Source organism: Hypanus sabinus, chromosome 12 (genome assembly GCF_030144855.1).
Source record: "Hypanus sabinus isolate sHypSab1 chromosome 12, sHypSab1.hap1, whole genome shotgun sequence".
In the NCBI taxonomy this organism is placed as follows: Eukaryota; Metazoa; Chordata; class Chondrichthyes; order Myliobatiformes; family Dasyatidae; genus Hypanus; species Hypanus sabinus.
The window spans coordinates 8,721,535-8,740,043 of NC_082717.1; the positions used below are offsets into that span (position 1 = coordinate 8,721,535).

The 18,509-nt window shown below is 41.5% G+C and overlaps 1 long non-coding RNA gene across 1 annotated transcript in view; it reads left to right on the plus strand.

The window, feature by feature from the left end:
• Positions 1-18,509, plus strand: part of LOC132402444 (uncharacterized) — a 176,222-nt gene that overhangs the window by 8,818 nt on the left and 148,895 nt on the right. The gene's annotated exons all lie outside the window — the stretch shown is intronic.

Here is an 18,509-nt window from a genome sequence, read left to right on the forward strand (position 1 = left end):
ATTTGGGACTGAGGGATGCTCATCAAATTTCATGTTCAATAATGAATTTGTTTTCAGGTCAATAAGTTTCATTTGTATGTTACTATCCATCTTCATGATTTTTTGTTCACTAAGTGAAAATGGGTTTATAAATGCAGGTATGCAGTCTTCTTCTTTAGCAAAATCATGAAAACAACTTTCAAATGACTTTTGCAATAACTTGATTTTTTCAATATATTTTGTAAAATTGCAATTATCTTCAGCACATTCACTCTACTCTTTTAAGTGCGGGAACTGGCTCAAATCCTCATTTTCTAACTGAGAGGTGAACAGTTTTAACTTCATCTTGAATGCATTGATATCATTTTTCTAAGCCAGGAAACAGTATGTTCTTGCCTTGGAGTTTCAAATTTAGATCATTGAGATAGCTGGTAACATCAACTAAAAATGCTAAATCAAATAGCCAATTGTTATCACATAAAAGGGTTGTTTTCTCAGGGAGCTTATTTTTCTCTTCTAGAAAATTATGAACAGTATTTTTCAGTTTCCAGAGTCTACTCAGAACCTGTCCTCCAGAAAGCCAGCGCACCGCACAATGAAGGACAAGATCGCCGTATTCCAAATCTAACATCTCACAATATTCTCTGAATTCACCTCTGTTTAATCCTCTTGCGCTAATCTTATTCACGCATTTCACAACCTGTAACATAACATAACGTTAACTGTTAACATAACATAACTGTTTTTCCACACAGTGACTCTTGGTGTATAATGCAGTGATGTTTTAGTAGAGGACGACCTAAAGTTGTCAAGCAAAATTGCAGTCCCAGCAGCTTTACCTATCATTAACAACACTCTGTCAGTACAAACATCAATGAGTTTATTAGAATCTAGTTATAGATTTTCTAGGCATGATTTTACTTTGTCAAATACGTTTGGTCCTCTTGTTTTTCTGTGAAGCAACAAGACTGATAAGTTCTTCAAAGATGCTAAAATTATCATCAATTCCTCTTTTAAAAATGCTTAACTGGCTACATTACATACGTCAGCAGATTTGTCCAAAGCTGAAGAAAAGAAAGTATAAGCATGGACAAGGTCTTTCAGTTACTCATGATACTCATGATCTCAGATACATCATGACGGAGTTCTTCGGTTTGTCTCGTAACTGGTGATTTGACAGAGCAATTTCGTCTACTATCCTAATATTTTTATCACCAAGACATCTTGCAAATATTTGGAGACAAGGCTTAACAATTTCTTCTCCATCAGAGAAAGACTTCCATTTTTTGGCCAACACTAAAGCAATTTCGTAGGATGCTTCTGTCATCCCCAAACTTTCACAACTTCTTTTAACAAATATATTTTGTTTCTTTTGATTTCTTCCTTTTTCTTAACTCAGACCCAAGCACTAGCTTCAGTTTTCCTACTATTTCAGTCTGATGTTGTGTTTTATAGTGTCTATTAAGATCATGTCTTCTTTTATGTGAGGAAGTGTTTTCACAAACAATGCACAATGGTTTTCCTGACGGACCTGCTATAAATAAGAACTCATTTTCCCACTGTTCATTGAATTCACACTTACTATCACTTTCTGCTTTCCTTTTGATCATTTTCTTTTGCACTGTGATGGCTGGCTGAACGTAAAAACAAGATGTAATTTTCGAAAAAGTACAAAACTGCAAATGTTCACAAAGGACGAACAAAGCACAACTCCATTGCGCACGAGTGTTAATTGTAAACTGACTGGCAAAAACCTGCGATGCACCGCTGGTGCAGGCACCTGGCACCTCAGGATCAAACAAATATCAAATGTGTATTGAACAGTTATGGAGCGACTGCAGAACAAGAGTCCTTCTTTCCTAGTTTGACTCACTGAACATATTTTAAAATTGAAAACAGATTAATGTGAAAGAAGATAACATTCACCAAAAGATGTGCACAAAATAATAAAATCGCTAAAAATAATTACTAAGTTTTAGATTTATTCTCAGTAAAACCCGTTTCTAGCTCTAAGCTACTTGAATTCTTGTTATAGATTTTTTTCCTACAAATTGGTTTTTGGTTAATACTTTTTGCATGAGTAGGCTTACTTTTTTTTATTATTATCGCTGGCATGCAATGCGCCACTTCTAATCATCCAATGCACCACTTTTGGCACATGCACCATAGGTTGGCCATCCCTGTCCTAAAGGTTTACTTGCAGGTTGAGTTGGTGATGAGGAAGGCAAATGCAATGTTAGCATTCACTTTGAGAGGATTAGGATACAAGAGGAAGGATGTGATGTTGAGGCTTTATAAGGCTCCAGTGTGACCTCACTTGAAAAACTGTGAACAGCTTTAGGCCCCTTATCTAAGGAAGGACTAGAGAGCCCTCAAAGGAGGTTCACAAAAATGACTCTGGGATTGAAAGGCTTTTCATATGTGGAGTGTTTGATGGCTCTGGGCCTTTACTTTCTGGAATTTAGAAGAACGAATGGGGATCATTTTGAAATCTATTGAATGTTGAAATTTTGAGATAGAGTGCACGTAGAGAGGATGTTTCCTATAGAACAGGGGGATGCCCATTTAGAACAGAGACTAGGAGGAATTTCTTTACCCAGAGGGAGGTAGATCTGTGGAATTCATTGCCACTGATGGTCAAGGAGGACAAGTCATATAGTGTACTTAAAGCAGAGGTTAATAGATTCCTGGTAACTCAGGACATGAAAGGTGATGGGGAGAAAGCAGGAGAATGGGGCAGAGAGAGAATTGGATTTGGCATAATGAAATTGCAGAGCAGATTCAATGGGCTGAATAGCCTAATTCTGCTCCAATGTCTTATGGTTTAAGATTCAATGATTCAAAGTACATTTATTATCAAGGTATGTATACAATATACATCCTTGAGATGTGTCCCCCTGCAGGCAACTGTGAGACAATAAAACAGCATGGTACCCATTCAAGAAAACATCAACCACCCAAAGTGTGGGGAAAAAAAAGACCAAATTGCAGAAACGGCTCAAAGCACATCAACAACAAAAATAGCAAATATCAAACCAGGAGTCAATTGGTATTCAGTATAGTTCAGTTCAGTGACGCCAAAAGAGTAACCAGAATCCAGGAGCTCACATATAACACAGTGCCATGTTAACGATGTATGCCATTCATGCACTTCTAACAGATGACTCAGAATGAAATATTGAACTAAATCATGCTTAATCAAACAATATATTCACAATATTACTCAAATATTAGTAAATTATTAAATACACCACACTCTCTGCCCACAGCCGCAGTTGTATAACCCTATTGACACGACGGCAGCTGCCTCTCGGAACATGCTCCAGTTTACCCTGCAGTGCAGTTATCCTGTTAGTGATTAGGCAAACCAAAGCCCTTAAGTTCAAATGTCTCCAAATTATAAAAATGAATTCAACAAATTTGAAAATTTTGAAGATAGTGGTAGAGGGATAAAAAAAAAGGCAGATGGGATTAATTAGATTAGGTAGGCTCCAAGCCCATAAGACAGGGGAGCAGAATTCAGCCATTCAGCCCATCGAGTCTGCTCCACAGTTCCATCATGGCTGATCTGCTATCCCTTTCAACCCCATTTTCCTGCTTTCTCCCTGTAACCTCTGATGCCCGGACTAATCAAGAACCTATCAACCTCTGCTTTAAATACACCCAATGACTTGGTCACAATACAGTGTGGAGTAGGCCTTTCAAGCCGTGACACCCCAGCAACCACTGACAACCCCGTTGAGCCCTGATCTAATCCTGGGACAATTGACATTGACCAATTAACCTACCTGGTAAATATTTGGACTGTGGAGGGAAACCAAGCATTGGGGGGGGGGGGACCCATGCATTCCACAGAGAGGAGGTACAGAGACTCTATACAGAACTTGCCAAAATTGAACTCCGAACTCCGAACTCCGATGCCCCAAGCTGTAATAGCTTCACACTAATTGCTGTGTTACCATAGTAATAACCACTCTCTCAACTGCTTAGTCCATCTGGACAAATTCAAGCCTAGAACATACGGCTAACTCTCTGCCTTCAGGAGCTGCCTTCCAGCTATGTAAATATTCAGCAAAGAAATCCGGCAAAACTGGGATGAAGGGTATCCTTAAATTTAAATAAGATATGTCATCAAATCATTTAGAATGCTGGGGTTAGTAATGTTCCTCAGAATTTGAGTGCAGACCAAAATGGCATCATATTCACTCCATATCTCTTCACTTGACTCACATCCAAAACCAGCATCTTTATCTATATGTCATCACTCAAATGAATTCCAGACAGAAATAAGATTCTTTTCAGTTCTTGCCAGCTGCTATGTTTAACTGCTCAGTAGTGTAAGTGGCAGAATGGTAATTTCCCCTTCCACACCTAACCATAATAGATTGAGATAATGTCTCCCTCAAGATTTATTATGTTATTGATACTGTTGGTAACTTCCATGAGCCTGCCGACTTCTGCACACTTGACCAAGGATCAAAGCTGTAAGTGGGGGTTGGATCTGAAATGATAGATAAGATAGGACATTCAGTGCAAATGTTGCAGCATAGGATTTCACTCTGGTAAAATCCAGAATGAAAAATTGTAAATGAGATTAAGTGCTCATGATTCAGTTGAAATATTTACTTTTCTGGATAACGTAATTGTTTACTTGTCTTCATTGTAGCATCTCAAACACCGTTGTCTTGGTTACAACAATATTTGTGTACACAGTGGTTTATGGAATTTAAAAAATTAGGAAAATAGGGTAGCTAATTTCCAGGGTAGGTTACGTCAGCTCACCAGCATTCTTTTGTAAGTCATGCACTGTAGTTAAACCTGCAGGAAAAAATTATCTCAATGTAAATCAATATTACAGCTGGCAATTGTTACCTTTACACCTAAAATTGACTAACTTGACTACCCCAGCACACCATGAGTAGCCACATGACTTTTCAAAGGAATTTTAAATGACTGCAAGCTGAGGCAACAGGAGAAAGTGTTGTTTAAACAAAGACACGACCAACACCATCTCAAGGACAATTTAACCACAAACTTCTGTAGTAAAGCTATCTGCAGAATTTAGATAAACACAAATAAAGTTTAATTCAACAAGCTGCTGTTAATCTTGCATCTTTACTCAGTATTGCGATCAGTCATGATTGCCCCATTGTAGGAAACATGTGGAAGTTTTAGAGAGGGTGCAGAGGAGAATTACCAGGATGCTGCCTGGATTAGAGAGCTTGTCTTATGAGAGGGTAGGTTGTACGAACTCTGACTTTTCTCTTTGGAGTGCAGGAGCATGAGAGGTAACAGTAGAAATATGCAAGGTGGTAAGAGGCTTACAATTGAAATGGATAAAGCAATTGTTATTACTAAGGAGAAGCTGCTTGGGAAGCTGGGAGATCTAAACGTAGATAAGTCACCGGGACTAGATGGACTACACCCCAGGGCTTTGAAAGAGGTGCCTGAAGAGATTGTGGAGGCATCAGTAATGATCTCTTAAGAATCACTAGGTTCTGGAATGGTTCCAGAAGAGTGGAAAATTGCACATGTCATTCCATTCTTTAAGGAGGGAGGAAGGCAGAAGAAAGGACAGCCATCCAGATCCAGATACAAACCTCAATGGAAAAAAAACAAACAAGGATTTATTTATAAGTTATATCAGGGTGGAGCAAGCACTGAGTAGATTGACATAGAATTCAATGACAAAGGCCATTACTGCTTCTAATTTATAATAATTGCTGGGATTCTTTAATTAATTGCAATGCTGTCAGTCTTGAAGAGAACCCTAAACTTGGACTTAGAGCAGATCAAAAACTACAAACATAATTTAGAAGCAAAATGTGGGAAAAAAATAAATATTCTCAACACATCATTTGGAGTGAGGAACAAATTTTCAGGTTGATGACCTGGGGTAGATTCTTGATTAGTTGTGGCATGAAGGGTTGCAGAGAGAAGGCAGGAGATTTGAGCTGTGAAGGAAAATGGATCAGTCATGATGAAATCGTGGAGTAGACTCAATGGGCCAAATGGCCTAATTCTTCTCCGCTGTCTTATGGTCTGATGTTACAGTTCTGGTCACCCCCATAACAGGAGGGATGTTCAGGCTTTGGAGAGGGTGCAGAAGAGGTTTACCAAGATGTTGCCTAGTTTAGAGGTTGGATGAATTTCATTTCTTTCCCTGGAGTGGCAGAGGCTGAGGGGAGATCAGATAGAGCTTTATAAGATTATCAGAAGCACAGATAGAGTTGGAAAACAATATAGTTTTCCCAGAGTTAAAATGTCTAATACCAGTGGGCATGTATTTAAGGTGAGCGAGGGTAATTTAAAAAGAGATGCAAGGGACAAGAATTTTTACACGGAGACTGCTTGGAGTGCAATTCCTGAGATGGTTACGAAAGCAGATAAATTATGGACTTTTAAGGGACATTTAGAAAAACACATGGATGTGAGGAAAATGGGAGGACATGATTGGATCTGTTTATTTTTTGATCCTTTGGGTTCTTCCTCAGGTCAGGAATGAAAACCAGTCTTAATTCCAAGATTTGTTTACTTTAGAGTACAAACAAACATTCAAACACTAAGCAAACCAAATAAAGAGCTGAGAAGTGATGCTATGAGTTGAATCGACAAGACAAAGAAATAAAGATGATGCCAAGAAGCCTCTGAAAAATTTATCACTTTTATAGATAAGTAAAGGAAATTCCTTAGATATGAATACACTAGTTAATAGGCTACATAATAAAACAATTACATCTCTTGGTTAATGTGTTAATACTTAGCCATTGAAAAATGAGTGATAAACTGTTAGTTCAACTGCCATATTGCTTTCTGCCAGTGAGTGTGAAAAATATATAGCATTTGTTAATAAGATTTGTTAATCCTATAAAATGTATTATTAAAAAAAACAGTGGTTTCCAACAATATGGCACTGTGTACACATAAGGGATTAGTTTTATTGCTAATTTATTTGCTTTGGCACAGCATTGTGGACCAAAGGGCCTGTTTCCGTGCTGTACTGTTCTAAGATCCATAAAGAATCAAATGGTAGGGTTGAAGCTGTAACATTGTGGTTAAGCTATCTTGGTGCCAGAATGTGTGACAACATTTGCTGGCTGCCTCAGCACATCCTTGGGTGTATTAGTTGTTAATGCCAACAGTGTATTTCACTGTATGGTTTAATGCACATTTGATAAGTAATCTGAATTTGAATGTCTACAGCAGGTCAAATGTGAAGAACAAGCTGTTGTCCATGTAGCAGCTTCACACTCCCCACACAGCTGATGAATCCAAAGGAACGGCAGAGACCGATACAGTTTAGCACTGGCACATTGCAGGAATTGCCAGTCAGCCTTGAATTCAAAGTAGGACTGCCTTATGGACTTTGGACAAAATGCTGGAGGAACTCAGCAGGCCAGGCAGCATCTACGGATATCATCAGAAGCGCCAACTGTTTACTCTTTTCCATAGGTGCTGCCTGATCTCCTGTTCCTCCAGCATTTTGTGTAATTACTTTGATTTCTAGCATCTGCAGATTTCCTCATGTTTATGGGCTTCAGCTCTGGATTTTTCCTTGGGGTTTATCCCTGAAACATTCCCCATCAGTGGGGTATATCCGCAACAAAGTGGAGAATGGAGATCAGAGCTTTTCTTCTCCTAGGTGAGCTGCCAACACAGCCTGATGAGCCCCGTCTGCTCTAATAACTGGGTTTAAGGTGCCAGCGACCCACCTTTCCCCTTAATCCTGGTTCTTCCTGGTTCAGTAGCAAAGCCAAATGTGAAGGCCAGGAGCTGGACTTGGTTGTCAGAGCTTATCTGAGATGCATGCCATTGGGAGCAGTTAATAGGTAGTGGGAGCTTATCCCCACTGCCACCCTGGCTATAGCAACTTGAAGGACCCTTAGTGGATTGAAAATTGAAGTAGGAGATTTTCAGCCCTTTACCTTTTCCACCTACTCCTGCCCAGCTTCCCACTTAATCACCTGTCCCCCACCCATTTCCTTCCCCTCACCTGGTCTTACCTCTCATCTGCTAGCTTGTACTTCCACTCTCACATCTTCTCACTCCAGCTTCTTGCTCCTTCCTTTCCAGTCCTGAAGAAGGGTCTTAGCCTGAAATATCATTATTTCTTATAAATGCTGCCTGACCTGCTGAGTTAGAACAGAACATAGTACAGCACATTACAGGCCCTTCGGCCTCAATGTTGTGCCAACCCTCAAACTCTGCAAGTTGCTCCAACTTCTGTCTGCGTTTCTCTGGATTTGCAGCATCTGCAGAATCTCTTGCAGTTATTTGGTATTCTGCTTTTCTTAAAAATGTTTAAGTTGCTTGTGGATTCAATAATGTATGAACTGGATAAACTGACAGATTGGTGTTCTGCTTGACTTGACTACAGTGTGTGTAAAAGGCCGGTGATTGTTGTTCTTTGTCTATATCATTGTTTTGTGATTTGGATGAGGATATATAAGATGTGGTTAATAATTTTGCAGCTTATGTCAAGATCACAGACTTGAAGAAGGTTGTTAAGAATTACAGGATGACTTTGATTTGTTGGGTATTTGGGAGAAGCGGTTGCAAAGTCAAACTAGGATAGTGCATTCACAGTGAATGGTACGATCCTGAGCAATGCTGTAGGACAGATGGATCTAGATAGTTCTAGAGTCATAGACTCAAAGAAAAATACAGCATAGAAACAGGCAATTCTGATGATCTAGTCCACGCTGAACCATTTAGACTTCTCCCATCGGGCTGCACTGGATGATAGCCCTCCATACCCCTATCCAAACTTCTCTTAAACAGTGAAATCAAGCTTGTATGCACCACTTGCTTTGGCAGCTCATTCCACACTCACAAGATCCTCCGAGTGAAAAAAGTTTCTCCAAATGTTCCCCTTAAAGTTTTTACCTTTCACGCTTAATGTGTACAAAATTAAGGGAGGGAAGTTCAGGGGAGACATCAGGGGTAAGTTTTTTTACACTGTGGGTTGTGGGTGCCTGGAATGACTTGCCAGGGATGGTGGTGGAGGCTAAAACATTAGGAGTATTTAAGAGCCTCTTGGACAGGCACATGGATGAAAGAAAATTGGAGGGTTATGGGGTAGTGTGGGTTTAGTACTTTTTTTAAGGATTATATGGGTCGGCACAACATGGAGGGCTGAAGGGCCTGTACTGTGCTGTAGTGTACTATGGTTAACCCATGATCTCTAGTTGTAGTGCCACTTAACCTCAGTGGAAAAAAGCCTGTTTGCATTTACCCGTACACCCTCTTAATTTTATAGACTCCTTTTTTAGACCAACCAACATTATTTCAGATTTTCTCTGCACTCTTTCAACCTTGCTTACATTTTTCCTGAGGCAGGTGACCAAAACTCCATACAATACTCCAAATCAGGCCTCATCAATGTCTTTTACCACTTCAACATGACTTTCCATCTCCTGTACTCAGTATTTTGATTTATGAAGGCCGATCTGCCAAAAGCTTTCTTATGACCCTATCTACCTGTGATGCTACTTTCAATAAATTATGGACCTGTATTCCCAGATCCCTTTGTTCTACAGCACTCCTCAGTGTCCTGCCATTCACTGTGTTAGACCCACCTTGGTTGGCCCTACTGAGCTGCAACACCTCACACTTGTCTGCATTAAATTCCATCTGCCATTTATCAGCCTACTTTTCCAGCTGGTCCAGATCCTGCTGCAAGCCGTGTTAGTCTTCCTCGCTGTCCCCTACTCTCCCGGTCTTGGTGTCATCCGCAAATTTGCTGATCTGGTTAACCGCATTATCATCCAGATCATTGATATAGATGTCAAAGAACAAAGGAGCCAACACCGATCCCCGTGGAACTTCACTCATCACGGGCCTCCAGTCAAAAAGGCAGCTATCTACTACCGCCTTTCGGCATCCCCCATAGAGTTGGAAACTGTCCGTGTATGTGCGTGGGTGGGAGTGAGGAATGGTGCTTGTTTCACTGATATTGTTTTGTTGCTTGTTCTGTTCTGTGTTGTTCTGCCGAGCCTTCTGGGCACGCTATGTTAGTGCCAGAAAGTGTGGCGACGCTTACGGGCGGCCCCCAGCACATCTTCAGAGTGTACTGGTTGTTAACACAACCAACACACTTCACTGCGTGTTTCCATGCACACTGGATAAATAAATCTGAATCCCATTCATCTGCTGTGAACATTAATCCCAGGCCAGGAAATCCTGTCAAACTATTAAATGATCACACAGTCCTGACATCTGACCCCACGGGACTGGGAAAAGTCTGTTCCAGCTGCAGCTGAGGAAACTGTGAGTAAGGATTCAGAACATGCTGGGCTCCTACTCCGCATCGCTCGTGGTTCCGGAGGCCATGACTACATTTATTTGCTTGTCTTTGATCAAAAGTCAAACAGAAAGAATTTGAGGAGCATGATCTGATGGAAAGTGAAATTGGATGCTTCACAGTTTGTGATCTCAAGCAGTTCTGTTCACTGAAGAATGTTCCTGATAGTATAACATACTATTTAGTGCATGAACAATTTGAGAGATTCAAGATTGTTTAATGTCATTTCCAGGACATAAGTGTAAGGAGAACAAAATAATTGTTACTCTGGATCTGATGCAGGACAGAAAAAACACACAGAAGATGAAGAACACAATAATAATAATAATAATTTTATAAGCCCACAATAAGCATAACTACATAGCTTATATACATAGATTGATTGTATGATAAAGAGATGGAGGGCTGTGAATTGAGTGACGGACAGGAAATAATAAAGTAGTGGTGGAGTTAGTGGGTGGAGGCGTTGATCAGTCTTACTGCTTGGGAAAGTTACTGTTTTTGAGTCTGGTGGTCCTGGTGCGGATGCTAAGTAGCCTCCACTCTGATGAGAGTGGGATAAACAGTCCATGAGCAGGATGGGTGGGATCCTTCATCATGTTACTGGTCCTTTTCTGACATCTTTTTGTATACATGTCCTTGACAGCGGGTGATGCATTGGGCAGTTTTGGCTACTTTATGTAGGGACAGACAACAAAATGTTCTCTGCAGCAATATCAGTATTTTTCAGTACAAACAGAAGAGGTGCTGCAAATGCTGGAAATCCAGAGCAACACACACATACTGCAGGAGGAACCCAGCAGATCAGGCAACGTCCATGGAGGGAAATTGACTGTTTCAGGTCAAAAGCCTTCATCAGGACTGGAAAGGAAGGAGGAAGAAGCCAGAATAGGAAGGTGGGGGAGGTTTACAAGATGGCAAGTGATAGGTGAGTTAGAAGGTTAAAGTGAGAAGCGGGAGAAAATCTGTGTAAACAAATATCAAACATCTTCAATAGATGCTGCCTGACTTGCTGAGTTCCTCCAGCACTTTGTTTACCCACAACAGGACAAATGATCCAATTGTCTTCCCTCTACCAGCTCTTCTTTCAAAAGCAAGTAAACAACTACATCCCACAGCAAACCTAGACTCATCTTATCAGAAACATTGCCTTTTTATATCATTAAGAAAAACTGGTTTTCGCCATTTGCCACTTCTGACAAGCAGATATTCTCGTGTTTGTATTTCCAGGATCTGTCCATTTCTGGAACAACTTCATTGTCATCACCAATTTTCATTGTTTCATCAAAAATCTCAAACAAGTTAAGCACGATTTGCTTTTTAAAATGGTTATTATCCAGATAATAGCATCCTCCTAGTCTTATCCTTGAAGAAGGCTGTACTAATATCAATTCTTAAATCTCACACACCACTCTTAGTATTATGGACATTGAAAGGTAATGGCTATTAGACCATTAAGATATAGGAGAAGAATTAAGCCTTTTATTATCCCAGTTATTATCAACCCACTCTGCATTCTCCCTGTAAAATTTGATGGATTTACTAATCAAGGACCTATCAAGCTCTGCTTTAAATATGCCCAATCACTTGGCTTCACCAGCAATCTCTGGCACTGAATTCCACAGATTCATCACCCTCTGGCTTAAGAAATTCCTCCTCACCTCTGTTTTAAAGGGTTGTTCTTCTGTTCTGAAGCTGCACCCTCTGGTCTTATACCGTCCACTATAGGAAACATTCTCTCCATATCCGCTCTGTTGAGACCTTTTAATCTTCAATAGGTTTCAATAAGATTCCCCCCCCCCCTTTCTTCTAAACTTCACTAAGTACAGGACAGAGCTATCAAATGCTCCTCATATGTTAACCATTTCATTCCTAAAGTAATTCTCACCAGCACATCCTCTCTTAGATAACCTAAAACAGCTCACAGTACTCCAAGTACAGTCTGAACAAAGCCTCACCATTACATCTCTGCTTTTATATTCTAGTCCTCAAAGTGAATGTGAACATAGCGTTCTCCTTCCCCACACCAGGTGTCACCTATCTCTATCCAGCTTGTACGCCTTCCCTCCCCCTCCTCATACCATCTTATCTGGCTTCTACCCCTTCCTTACCAGTCTTGGCAAGACCATAAGACATAGGAGCAGAATTAGGGCATTCAGCCCATTGAGTCTGTTCTGCCATTTCATCATGGCTGATCCTGGATCCCACTCAACCTCATACACCTGCCTTCTCGCCATATCTTCTGATATCCTGGCCGATCAGGAAATGATCACCATTCGCCTCAAATATACCCACGGACTTGGCCTCCACCACAGTCTGTGGCAGAGCATTCCACAGAGTCACTACTCTCTGGCTAAAAAAATTCCTCCTTTCCTCAATTCTATCAGAATCAGAATTAGGTTTATTATCACCGGTATGTGAGGTGAAATTTGTTAACTTAGCAGCAGCAGAAGAAAAATTAATAATAGTAATAATAAATAAATAAGTAAATCCTGTTCAGTATACTTTATACAGAATATGTATATTGAATAGATTAAAAATCATGTAAAAACAGAAATACCATATATTGAAAAAAGTGAGGTAATGTCTAAGGGTCGCCCCACAATTTTGAGGCTGTGCCCGTTCGTTCTGGATATCCCCACCACATCCACCCTAACTAGTCCTTTCAACATTCGGTAGGTCTCAATGACATCACTGCCCGTTCTTCTAAATTCCAGTGAGTACAGGCCCAAAGCTGCCTTTCATTCTTGGGATCATCCTTGTGAACTTCCTCTGGACTCTGCCCATTGGCAACAATGATGAAGGTTCTCGGCAGGAAACGTTGGCTGTTTACTCATTTCCATAGATGCTGCCTGACCTGCTGAGTTCCTCCAGAATTTTATATGTATTGCTAAAGATGTCCAGCAACTGCAGAACCTCTGGCAGTTTATGATCTGCCAGTCCCGCTCTCTTCACACATCCTTGTCAATCATTTCCTCTTCCCTGTCCATCCGCTCTTCTCCAGAACCGTTAATTATCTGGAAGCAGATGTGACAGCAGAGGAGGGAATCTGGAATGACCAACAACTTGTGAATCTGGTTATTATTGTCACCTGACAGGGACAAACTTCCGTTCACATGCCATCCAGATAGAACATACCAGTGGGGAGCTGGATAATCTGGGGCAAGGTTCACTCAGGAATGTTCTGGAATGTCTTGCTCCAGGGATAATCCCTTCCTCTTGGATGCTGGATGTAAGAGGGGTGCTGGTGTCGGAATGCACAAGTTAGGATATTCCGTTCCAGCTGGACAGGATGTTGGTGGTCAAAGTTGAGTTTATTGTCTATACCAGGTCCAGTAATATACAAGTGTGATGAAAGACCTACTTACAGCTACATCAAAGGCAGGTAGCATCAGATAAGTAGCATTCACAAGTAAAATAGCAATATAACACAAGTTATAGTGCAGGAACAAGCCCTTCAGTCCCAAATATCCTCAGTAGACCAGTTCCTTCTTCCTACACAATGTCCGTATAAAATGGATTCTTATTGTTACATGTACTGAGGTCCAGTGAACTTGGTGCATATTATCCATAGAGATCATTTCATTACAACAGTGCCTTGAGGTAGTACAAGGAAGAACAATAATAGAATGCAGAATAAAATATTACTATCACAGACATGGAGATGAAATGCATCCCAGCAGACAATGAGGTGTAGTGGTCATGATGGTGAGGTCAAGTCTATCTTACTGTACTGAGGACAGTACAATAATCTATAGATGCTGTCCTTGAGCCTCATAGTAAGCGTTTTCAGGATTCTATTACCTTCAACCCATTGGGGGAGGGAGAAGGGAGAATGATGTGCCCTTCAACAAGAGAAAATCTGCAGATGCTGGAAATCCAGAGCAACCCACATGAAATGCTGCAGGAACTCAGCAGGTCAGGCAGCATCTATGGGAAAAAAAAAAGGGTTTTGGCCTGAAACTTCAACTGTGCTTTTTTCTATAGATGCTGCTGGTCCTGCTGAGTTCCTCCAGCATTTTGTGTGTGTGTTGCTTTGTTCTGTGATGAGTAAGGTGGAGAACATTGGGGGGGGGGGGGGTTGATGAAAGAGGTCAGGGAGCAAAGGGCAGGTCCAGACAATATTTTAAGGGGAGAGAGAGGTGTATAAAGTTCAAAGCATATTTATTATCAAAGTACATACACTTACCTTGTACAATCCTGAGGTTAATTTTCTTGTGGGCATATACAATGAAGCTGTGGAATAATAACCATATCAGAATCAATGAAAGACCACACCAACTTTGTTCAACCAGATTCAGAAGACAAAAAACTGTGCAAATAGAAATAGACATAGACATAATAATAATAAATAAATACTTGTATTAAGAACATGAGATGAAGTGCCCTTGAAATAAGTCCATTGGTTCTGGGAAACTTTCAATGATCAGGCAAATGAAATTAAGTGGAAATATCCCTTTTTTGGTTTAAGAGCCTGAGGGTTGAGGGGTAATAAATGTCCCTAAGTCTGGTGGTGTGAGTCCTGAGGCTCCTGGGCATTCCTGTTGGTACCCCTTCCCCTCACAAGCCCACCCACCCTCCTGCCGATGACGTTACAAAGGGGTGTCTAGCTCTCTGCAATGTCACACAGCTGACGTGCCCTAGCAGCTAGCAGTGAGGTGAAGTTCAGGACATGTTTTCAGGGAGAGCCCGGAGAGAGAGGAGCATCTGAGAGCCTCTCTTCGTCCGGCTGAGGACCAGCTTGGATATCACCACATTAGACAGCAAACAAACTTATCTCTATTAGACCAAATATGAAACTGTTTTGTGATTCAGGAAGATGACAGATCCCTTCACCTGCCGCCTCGTTCTCAACAAACGAAGCTCATCTCAGTTAGACTAAAATGACACCACGCACAGAACTGGTGATTCAGGAGGACAGCAGATCCCTTCACCTGTCACCTCATTCTTCAATGCATGAAGGAATGTTCTCTTTTGCTGATCACGCTGTTTGACAGTGAGTTCTCTACCAAGGCTAAGCTTTGTGGGGAAATAAGAGCAGGAGGAAAAACTTCATCCCCTTGATTTTGCCCGTCCCCTCTCCTACACTCTCCGGGATTCTAATCATCTTCATCCAGGTAGTTAACTCCACCCCACAAAGGAACTGTCAACACCTTGGGACTGATTTGCATGCACTCTAAAGTCTGCCTCTACTACAGGCTTACCTGAGTTCTGGTCCAAGGCCAAAAAGTTACACGGCAGCTGTAGAAAATTCTGCTTGGACACATCTTTCATTTCTGGTCGTCCCTTTATAGGAAGGATGTGGAGGCTTTGGAGAGGGTGCAAAAGAAGTTCACCAGGTGGCTGTTTGGACAAGAGGGTATTATCCATCAGGAAATACTGGACAACTTGGGTTTTCTCTCTGGAGCGCCAAAAGCTGAGGAGATACCAAAAAGAAATTTATATGATTGTGAGAGGTGATGAAAACTCATAGATATGCACATGAATGTGCAGAGAATGGAGGGGTATGGACACTGCTCAGGCTGAAGGGATTAGTTAGTTAGCTGTTCAGTTACTATAGTTGAATTAGTTCAATACAACATCATGGACTGAAAAGCCTGTTGCTGTTTGATGTCCTCTAATGGGACACTGGGATTAAATTAACACACACAAAATGCTGGAGGAACTCAACAGGTCAAGTAACATCCATAGAAACAAATAGTCGACATTTCTGGCCGAGACCCTTCATCAGGCCTGGAAAAGAAGGGGGAAAATGCCAGAATAAACAGGTGGGGTGAGGGGGAAGGAGGCTAACTAGAAGATGATAGGTGAAGCCAGGTGCGTGAGAAAGGTAAAGGGCTGCAGAGGAAGGAATCTGATGGGTGAGGAGAGTGGACTCCAGGAGAAAGGAACCCCAGGGTGAGATGATAGGTAGGTGAGGAGAGGAGGTAAGATGCCAGAGTGAGGAATAGAAGGAAGAATGAGTGAAAAATATTTTTATTGGAAGGAAAAATTGATAATCATGCCATCAAATTGAAGGCTACCCAGACAGAATATAAGGTGTTGCTCCTCCATCCTGAGGGTGGTCTCACCTTAGCAGAAGAGCAGACCATCAACTGACATGTTAGAACATTAATGGGAATCAGAATTAAAATGTTTGGCCACCACGAAATTCTGCTTTTGGCAAACGGAGCGGAAGTGCTCAACGAAGCAGTGCCCTCAAGTTAAGTCAAGTTGCTTTTTAATGTCATTTCGACCATAAACTGCTGGTACAGTGCACAGTAAAATCGAAATAACGTTCCTCTGGCACCATGATGCTATATGAAACAACTCAAAACTACACTAGAATACAGACCTATATAAGATTACATAAAGTGCACAAAACAGTGCAGGGCAGTACAATAGTTAATAAATAAACAAGACAATAGGCACAGTAGAGGACAAATTTCAATATAATAATAAAGGACGTAGATGTCAGTCTAGACACTGGGTATTGAGGAGTCTACTGGCTTGGGGGAGGAAACTGTTGCACAGTCTGGTCGTGAGAGCCTGAATGCTTCGGTACCTTTTCCCAGATGGCAGGAGGGAGAAGAGTTTGTGTGAAGGGTACATGGGGTCCTTCACAATGCTGTTAGCTTTGTGGGTGCAGTGTGTGGTGTAAATGTCTGTAACAGTGGGAAGAGAGACACCAATGATCTTCTCAGCTGACCTCACTATCCGATACAGAGTCTTGTGATCCAAGATGGTGCAATTTCTGAACCAGGCAGTGATGCAGCTGCTCAGGATAATCTCGATATATCCTCTGCAGAATGTGATGAGGATGGGGGGTGGGAGATGGACTTTCTTCAGCCTTCGCAGAAAGTAGAGATGTTGCTGGGTATTCTCGGCTATGGAGCTGGTGTTGAGAGACCAGGTGAGATTCTCTGCCATCCAATTTGGTGCTCTTAACAGTCTCAATGGAGGAGCCGTCAATGTTGAGCGGGGAGCGGTCACTCCGTCCTCTCCTGAAGTCAACAACCATCTCTTTTGTTTTGATTTACGATGGGGATTTGGGATTAAATTATAAAACCATAAGACATAGGAACAGAATTAGACCATTCAGCCCATTGAGTCTGCTTTGCCATTCCATCATGATTGATCCTGGATCCCAGTCAACTCCCTACAAAGATTCAACACACTGAGACATTGTGCCCTGCCCTCTGACATCCAGTGAACAGTACTCAGTAAAACCAGTCTGCTTTACTGCATCATTTCCTGGTTATTTTTATATATTCCCCCAGTTTTCTCTTTAATCTCCCCTTGTGAGATTTGAGATAATACCAGCTCTCAGACCAATGTCAAACCTGTGCTTCTGAACACTGTGCACAGTTCTGATCCCCGTATCCCTGGGTCAGACCACGCCAGGAGCACAGTCCCGGCCAGCAAAGTGATTCAGAAACTTTCCAAACTCTTCCCACAGGGTTCCCAGTGCTGTTGTCCAGCAAGTTGTCCATCTGCAGTTAACCAGGATGAACAGCAAGGAAAGTGTATTAAAATGGGAAACGGAAGGAACATGCGCACCCATTGAATATCTGTTCCAGATACTGAGATCTGGGCTGTGGGGGAGTCAAATGTGAGCTAACTCCAGAAAGGTCTGGATTAAACCAATACCAAGAGTACCACGCACAGTTCCCATCTCTGAATCCTTCGGTCACTCCAACACAGTGAGCATCAAGCACGGTTCCAGCCTCCAAAAACCCGATTCAGACCTATTAGAGAACCAAACATTTTAATATTTTAATTAAACTTAATTTAAACAAGTCAAACATTTTAATTCTAACTCCCATTCCCATTTTGATGTGCACCAAGACGAGGCCATCTTCAGATTGGAGAAGCAGCAACTTATATTTCGGGCAACATACACACAAAATGTTGCCTGACCTGATGCGTTCCACCAGCATTTTGAGTGTGTTGCTTGAATTTTCAGCATCTGCAGATTTCCTCGTGTTTGCAACTTATTTCATCTGGGTACCCTCCAACCTGATGGCACAAATATTGATTTCTCCTTCTGGTTAAAAAAAAATCCCTGCACTCCCCTCTTCTTCTGTTCCTCATTCTGGCCTCTTACCTCTCACTGGCCTATCCTTCTTCATGGCTCCCCTCCTCCTTCCCTTTCTCCTATGGTCCATTCTTCTCTTGATTCAGACTACTTCCTCTCCAGCCTTTGACCACCCCCCTCCCAGCTTCCCTTTCACCTTCTAGCTAGCCT